Raw genomic sequence first — 8,543 nt, forward strand, 5'->3', positions numbered from 1 at the left:
GAGACTTCATCACACACCAGGCAGGAGAGGGACAGTGAGTCTGTGCTCCTTGGTCATGCTCCAGCAGAAATGCAGCCTAGCCCAGTAAGTGCAGAGGGAGACAGTGGTTGACAGCGGAACTATTTCAGCATTATTTCCTCCTCAAGAGCAACAAATATGATAGTTTTCATAGAAAGGTAGGAAGACACCCATCTACATGGTTTTGGAATAGTGACTTTTGAAATTTATGTATTTGGTTCTGGTTGGCATATGAGAGCTCTCATTCAGAGTTCTGCATATGCCTTACTGGTTCTGGTTCTGACTGGCATCCTTCCCATCAGAGCACCTAATGGGTCTCTGTAAACTTTCTTTCACACATTTAAGTAAAATGAAATGGTGATGAACAGATGATGAAAATGAGGAGGATAAAGCTCATCATAACATCATGTACTGTTATTTAAGGCTTCCTAAGTATCAGGCTCTGAGGCACGTTTTATGTTTCTTGCTTGATTCTGTCTGCATAATCTTTCCCAAATTATTAGTGCACACATTATTATTATTTAAATAAGAGGAAAGAAGCAGAGCATTTTATGTCATATCTACCACTTCATGTTAAAGTGTTAAAGCCAAGTCTGAAGCCTGTCAGTCTGGGCAGACTGACTCCAGACACAGAGCATCAGGGCAGACTTCCCCTTTTCACCCAAACAGTCCTGTCACTTCCTGGCAGAGACTCCCTGCTTACTGTACCCTTCCCCTTGGAGTTGTCTGGAGGGCACAGTGTTGGGCAGGTATCACTTGCCACATATACTATAGGAAGAATGTCTGAGATCACAGATGAAGCCATAGAAACAACTGGCACCTGACACTTTAGGGTAGATCTCTGTTGATGCTGTTCTTTGATTTCACTTCACCTGTCCACTTTCTCCTCTATAGTTAGAATGAGCTAAGTTAATCATGAAGGAGACACAAAATCAGTCTTAGGGTCCAGTCCTATTAAGGAAAATAAAAACATTTAAAATCATATACTCCAGATGTATCCATAGTTATACCTCTCTACCTCTGCTGAAAACTTTCAGAAAGTCTATAAACAATGAAATTTAGGGCATGGGACTCAGAGAAGAAAAACATTTAGTTTTGAATCCTGTTTGCTTCACTCATTCTTAGTGTACTGTGGGGTAATTTCTTAGAATCTTTGAGATTTAGGATTATCAACTGAGGGATTCCTCACTAATACAGAACCACTGGATTGGGACTAAGCAAACAGGCTCACCCTCGATGCAATAACTATGTGATGGATGCACAAAGAAAGGGAAAAATACATATTTGATTTTGTTACTAATAATGATAAGGCTATTTGTCATATCATCAGGTTTAAATATCTCTAGATCTGATGTTGTGGTTTCCTTACATCCCTAACAGGACATTTTATTTTTGTTTCTACAAGTACATTCTTCCTAGACTAAGAGAACTGAGTGAGGCTCATTTATTTCTGATTCCCCAAAACCTGTATCTTGTTGGTGCAGAAGAGACACCAAGGATAAAAATACCCAGTTAAGTGTTGAATAAACTCTTTTTTTCATGGAAACAACATGTGAGCAATATGGTCCACACAGTGGACCAATTATGTCAGTGTTTTCATCCTTTTCAGAAAGTCCCACAGGACTAGAGAAAAGTTAAAACACTGGTTGTTTCTGTCTATTTCATGGGCTTCCTTTGATACTTGTTATTTTCCATTTAATAGCATCTGCAACATTCAATCATTGAGAAGTCATTGAAGAAATTTTGGTAAATATGGGAGGAAAGAGTTAGAAAAAAAGAGGACATGCACATTTTAATTCACGTGCCTAGCCATATTTTAGGATTTGATGTTATCTGTGCTCCACCTCTGAGATAGGAAAGGCTTTGATCTCTCTGTCATATACTCCATGACACATGATTACATATTAGGCATTGCAATTAATTAATAAACATGCATGTGTACTAAGTCACTTCAGTTGTGTCCAGCTATTTGCTACCCCATGGACTGTCTCCTGCCAGGCCCCTCTGTCAATGGAGTTTTCCAGGCAAGAATACTGGAGTGGGTTGCCAAGCCCTCATCCAGGGGATCTTTCTGACCTGCATCTCTTATGTCTCCTGCATTGGCAGGCAGGATTTTTACCACTAGCACCTCATGGAAGGCCCTAATAATAAACACATTATCCCAAAAATGATTACAATTCTTTCTACAACTGACCAAATATTTATTGTTTCCAACTTCCCTCTGGTGCCACATGTATTCTAGAGTAGGTGTTAGATCTTCATGTCCAAGAAGAGAAGCACAGAGAGCTTGAGATAATTGCACATATATCACTTACAAGGATGAAAGACCCAGGACTCTTATCACTGATCTGCTTTTTTCTGCACCAGCTCTCAGTCATCTCCACTGTAGCTAATGTGTTTCTTTTCAAACCTACTTGGCTCCCATAGGTGATAGGAAGGTAGATAATTACTTCATCCTCTTTTGGTTCAGTGAGAATCTGCAAATCATGGGACTGAGGTTGCAGTTTACAGAGGTCATAATGGCACTAACATGGATGACTGTAAGGTTTTCAGTGAATAGTCATGCAAACTGCAGTCCAGCTTTGAAATTTAAGGTTGAGAAGATTTCCTATACAAGGCGAAAATGGCATGGATGCAGTTGACAGAATATTATATTTGCACTGAAACGAGTACAGGGAATTAGCTTTCCTGGTGGCTCAGACAACAAAGAATCTACCTGTGATGCAGGAGGCCCAGGTTTAATCCCTGGGTTGGGAAGATTCCCTGCAGAAGGAAGCGGCAACCCACTCCAGTATTCTTACATGGAGCCTGGCTCCTCTATCCTTACAGAGGAGCCTGGCGGGCTCCAGTCCATGGGGTCACATGGAGTCAGATACAACTAAGCATGCACATACCAAACTGGTTATGCACCCACTGAGAGAACTTAACTAATTACCACTCACATGTTATGTACTAATTTCCATTTGTCTGAAACAGAGAAATGTACAAGAATGTTCATTGGATTGTTGGAAGCAGGAACTGATATAAATAAAAATAATACATGCAATGTAAACTAAATATTTATTTAATATATCAGTTCAGTTCAGTTCAGTCGCTCAGTCGTGTCCGACTCTTTGTGACTTCATGAATTGCTGCATGCCAGGCCTCCCTGTCCCTCACCAACTCCCGGAGTTCACTCAGACTCATGTCCACCGAGTCAGTGATGCCATCCAGCCATCTCATCCTCTGTCGTCCCCTTCTCTTCCTGCCCCCAATCCCTCCCAGCATCAAAGTCTTTTCCAATGAGTCTACTCTTCTCGTGAGGTGGCCAAAGTACTGGAGTTTCAGCTTTAGCATCATTTCTTCCAAAGAAATCCCAGGACTAATCTCCTTCAGAATGGACTGGTTGGATCTCCTTGCAGTCGAAGGGACTCTCAAGAGTCTTCTCCAACACCACAGTTCAAAAGCATCAATTCTTCGGCGCTCAGCCTTCTTCACAGTCCAACTCTCACATCCATACCTGACCACAGGAAAAACCATAGCCTTGACTAGACGGACCTTAGTCGACAAAGTAATGTCTCTGCTTTTGAATATGCTGTCTGGGTTGGTCATAACTTTTCTTCCAAAGAGTAAGCGTCTTTTGATTTCATGGCTGCAGTCACCATCTGCAGTGATTTTGGAGCCCAAAAAAATAAAGTCAGACACTGTTTCTACTGTTTCCCCATCTATTTCCCATGAAGTGATGGGACCAGATGCCATGATCTTCGTTTTCTGAATGTTGGACTTTAAGCCAACTTTTTCACTCTCCACTTTCACTTTCATCAAGAGGCTTTTTAGTTCCTCTTCACTTTCTGCCATAAGGGTGGTGTCATCTGCATATCTGAGGTTATTGATATTTCTCCCAGCAATCTTGATTCCAGCTTGTGTTTCTTCCAGCCCAGCATTTCTCATGATGTACTCTGCATAGAAGTTAAATAAGCAGGGTGACAATATACAGCCTTGATGTACTCCTTTTCCTATTTGGAACCAGTCTGTTGTGCCATATCCAGTTCTAACTGTTGCTTCCTGATCTGCATATAGATTTCTCAAGAGGCAGGTCAGGTGGTCTGGTATTCCCATCTCTCTCAGGATTTTCCACAGTTTATTGTGATCCACACAGTCAAAGGCTTTGGCAGAGTCAATAAAGCAGAAATAGATGTTTTTCTGGAACTCTCTTGCTTTTTCAAAATATATCAAATTATATATTACTGCACTTAAATGTGTTAAATTTGTTAAAGTGAAATTAATTTATATAAATATGAATTTACCAATTGAAGAAAATGCTGTCTTTCCTTATGTAATAATGCATGTCAGAAAATTGTTTGATGTAGTTGTATATACTTCACAAGAGACTTAACCAAATGGTGTGGTAACAAAGTGCATTCAGAGGCAGTACGGATATTATCTTTTTAGGGAAGATTTTTTAAAAGCTGGTTGTATGTGTGTTAGTCGCTCCATCTTGTCCAACTCTTTGTGCCCCATGGACTGTAGTCCATGAGGCTCCTCTATCCATGGAATTCTCCAGGCAAAAATACTGGAGTGGGTTGCCATTTCCTTCTCCAGGGGATCTACCTGACCCAGGGATTGAACCCAGGTCTCCTGCTTTGCAGGTGGATTCTTTACTGTCTGAGGTACTACAGAAACCCTAGAAGCTGATTATGGATATGTAAATGAATATTGACATTATGAAAACATTTACAAGAAAACATATGTCAAGTTCATCATACTGGTTGCTTTGGGGACGTGTATGCAGGGAAGTGGGATTGAACTAAGGTTCCAAGAGAAGTTAAATTTTATCATTAATGTTTCAAATTTCTACAATATGTGGGATCTGAAGAAATATTATTACATGTTTATATTTTAAGAATAAGTGTGGTATTCATGACAGTATTAATCAATAATATTCATGGAGACTTTTCTAAGTGTTGGGCAATATTCATTCTAAGGCAGTGTTGATCAAGCCCTGGTTCACAGAAGGGAGACACTCACCTATAGAGGTGCTGAAATCGGTTCTAGGCTGAGGTCAGGGTAACTAAGCATTTTTAAATAAGCACATGTAAATAATTAGTGAAATGGAACTGAAAATCACTGCTCTAATCAATATAAATGATTTTTTAAAACTTTCTTGCAATGGTCCTATTGGTAGGTTCAATTACTATCACAATTTCATAGATAAGGAAACTGCTCAGATGTGTTTGCATTATTCTATTTAAATCTTTTTCACAACACACTCCCTTGTCATTGCAATATTTTTTGAAATAGAATATGGATATATGTCTGTTGACAGATGAACAGGTAAAGAAAATGTGGAGTGTATATAAACAATGGGATATTACTCAGGCATGAGGGGAGATATAGAGAGGAATCAACATGAACCCCCTGTTATATTTTTTTTGTTCTGTGTTACATTTATGTTTTTAATTAATTTACTTGTTTTAATGGAAGATAATTAAAATATTGTGATAGTTTTTGCCATACATCGACATGAATTGGCCAAAGGTACACATGTACAACCAACAAGGACTTTTTGTATAGGACAAGGAATCTGCTCAATGTTATGTGGTAGTGTGAAGGGAAGGTGATTTTGAGGAAGAATGGGTACATTTATATATATGGCTGAGTTCCTTTGCTGTCCGCCTGAAACTATCACAATATTGTTAACTGACTACACCCCAATATAAAATAAGAAGATTTTTTTTAATGTTTTTAAAAAGAGCTGTAGTTGTGAGGCCTAGTGGTGGAGAAGGTAGAGAAATGTTGGTCAAAGGATATAAACTTTTGCTAAAAATATGAATACATTCTGGGGATCTAATATGCAGTCTGATGACTATATTTAATAATTTTGTGTTTTGTTCTTGAAATCTGCTATGAGAGGTTTGTTTACCTTACACCACAAACACGTTAGCACAAATAGAAGGTATGTAAGGTGACATATACATTAATTTGATTGTGGTAGTCACAATTTGTATTGTAGTAAATCATCATTTTGTACAAGTTTTCATAAACTTCATGTGGCAAAACCCAAATATAAGCAATTTTGTCAATCACTTCAATAAACTGAAAAAAAAAAAGAAAAACAATAAAGGAGTATTAGTTCACCAGCAAAGAATGGACTTCAAAAAATGTAAAGTGGTCTCACACATTAGACATTTAACTGAGCTGGTATGTCCAAACACTGTATACGATTAAAAAAAAAAATTTCAAGAACGTTTCTAAAATTTCATTATCATTTAATCATTGACAATGCTCTGTATGCTAATGTCATAATTATAGTCACTAATTCTGTATGATCACGTGCACTGAATTAAACCATACAGATCAAATTTTTAAGTCCACCAAAGTCAAATGAAGTATATACTAAATGATTTTTAAAATGCAACCCTGATAATTGAGTAATCACTTATTTCATGAAGGAGGGAAGACAGGAAAACCAATAATAAAACTCTGAATATCACCTAAATATGTTTTCTGATTGTAAACATTCATTTTTAGTTTAGAATCCAGATGAACAATTTCTTCATTTCATAGAGATGTAAAAATACTCCAAATAGAGGAAATAACTAGAATTTAATTTAAATAAGATTTATACAAATGTTTAATTTCTTTGAATTATATTTTTTTCTTAAAGGGGGAAGGGAATTTCTCTTTCTGTATTACTTCTAAAGAAGTAGGCTGTATTTAACTGAGATCATAGATGTATTAATTCTAATGTTCTTGTTCCCTTTCACTTTTCTGTGAAGTTTTATAATCCAGGAGTTTGTAGACAGATGTGTCTAACAGAAACCAAGGAGGAAAAATTCTAAGCAAATAGAATTTGTCATAGTGAGAAATATTGCTGGAGGAACAGGTGTGTATAATCTTAGAAATAAGTTGCTTGAATCCAAAATATGGACACAGTCTCAATGCCCGTTTACTTATTTCCTTTGTTTCCAGCCCTCTTTTCTTTTTCCAAAGGTGTCCGAGATACACAGAACTGGAAATCTAACAAGTGTCTCAGAATTCTTCCTCCTGGGACTCTCAGATGATGCAGAACTGCAGCCTTTGCTCTGTGTCCTCTTCCTGTCCATGTACCTGGTCGTCATGCTGGGGAACCTGCTCATCATATTAGCCATCACCTCTGACCCATGCCTCCACACCCCCATGTACTTCTTCCTCTCCAACCTGTCCTCGGTTGACATAGATTTCATCTCCACCACGGTCCCCAAAATGATTGTGGACATCCAATCTGACAGCAGAGTCATCTCCTATTCAGGTTGCCTGACTCAGATGTCTATTTTTATCCTTTTTGCATGTATGGATTGTATGCTTCTTACTGTGATGCCTATGACAGATTTGTGGCCATCTGTCACCCACTGCACTACATGGTCATCATGAACCCATGCCTGTGTTGCTCCTTAGTTTTGGTGTCCTTTTGTATTAGCCTTTTGGACTCCCAGGTGCAAAATGTGATTGTGTTACAACTTACCTGTTTCAAGGATGTAGAAATTTCTAGTTTCTTCTGTGATCCTTCTCAACTGCTCAACCTTGCTTGTTCTGGCACTTTCACCAATAACATAGTCAGCTATACTATCGGTGCCTTGACTGGTTTTCTATCTCAGGAATCATTTTCTCTTACTATAAAATTCTTGTCTCCATTCTGAGAGTCCCCTCATCAGGTGGGATGTACACAGCCTTTGCCACCTGTGGCTCTCACCTGGCAGTTGTTTGCTTATTTTATGGAACAGCCCTGGATGTGTACCTCAGCTCAGCCATCTCACAATCTCCCAGGAAGGATGCAGCAGCCTCGGTGGTGTACACTGTGGTCACCCCCATGCTGAACCCCTTCATCTACAGCCTGAGGAACAAAGACATCCAAAGGGCGCTGTGGAGGTTCCTGGTAGCACAAACTCAACTTAGGACCTCGCAACCCATTTGCGTGTATACTAAAAAATGTAGCAAAACTAAACCTGGAGATCTAAAAATTCCACCTCTCTCATGACACCATTTTTATAGCTCTTATGGACTTCATGTCTCTCCTCACTTTCTACCTGAATATTACTTCTCTTTATGGTTTATCCCCCTGCCAGTGCAGGAGACACAAGAAACACAGGTCCAGTCCCTGAGTCTGGAAGATCCCTGGAGGAGGAAATGGCAACCATCCAGTATTCTTGCCTTTGAAATCCCATGGACAGAGAAGGCTGGTGGTCTACAGTCTGCAGGGTTGCAAAGAGTCAAACAAGACTGAGCATGTGCAAACACACATGGTTTAACATGACAGTGGAGAATTCTAAGAGTCTTTTGTATCAAAATCACTCCTTGAATGAATCTCATTATATCTATAGAGAGTCTATATTTTATCTTTGGTAGCCCAAGCATCCTCAAAAGATGAATAATTCTCCAGGCAAGAACACTGGACTGGGTTGCCATTTCCTTCTCCAGGGCATGAAAGTGAAAAGTGAAAGTGAAGTCGCTCAGTCGTGTCTGACTCTTCGCAACCCCATGGACTGCAGCCCACCAGGCTCTGCCGT

The 8,543-nt window shown here is 39.1% G+C and overlaps 1 pseudogene; it reads left to right on the top strand.

Moving 5' to 3' along the window:
- Nucleotides 1-55: 55 nt before the first annotated feature.
- On the top strand, nt 56-8,014 carry LOC138085695 (olfactory receptor 7E178-like; annotated as a pseudogene).
- Nucleotides 8,015-8,543: the final 529 nt, after the last annotated feature.

Source organism: Capricornis sumatraensis, chromosome 9 (genome assembly GCF_032405125.1).
Source record: "Capricornis sumatraensis isolate serow.1 chromosome 9, serow.2, whole genome shotgun sequence".
Lineage (NCBI taxonomy): Eukaryota > Metazoa > Chordata > Mammalia > Artiodactyla > Bovidae > Capricornis > Capricornis sumatraensis.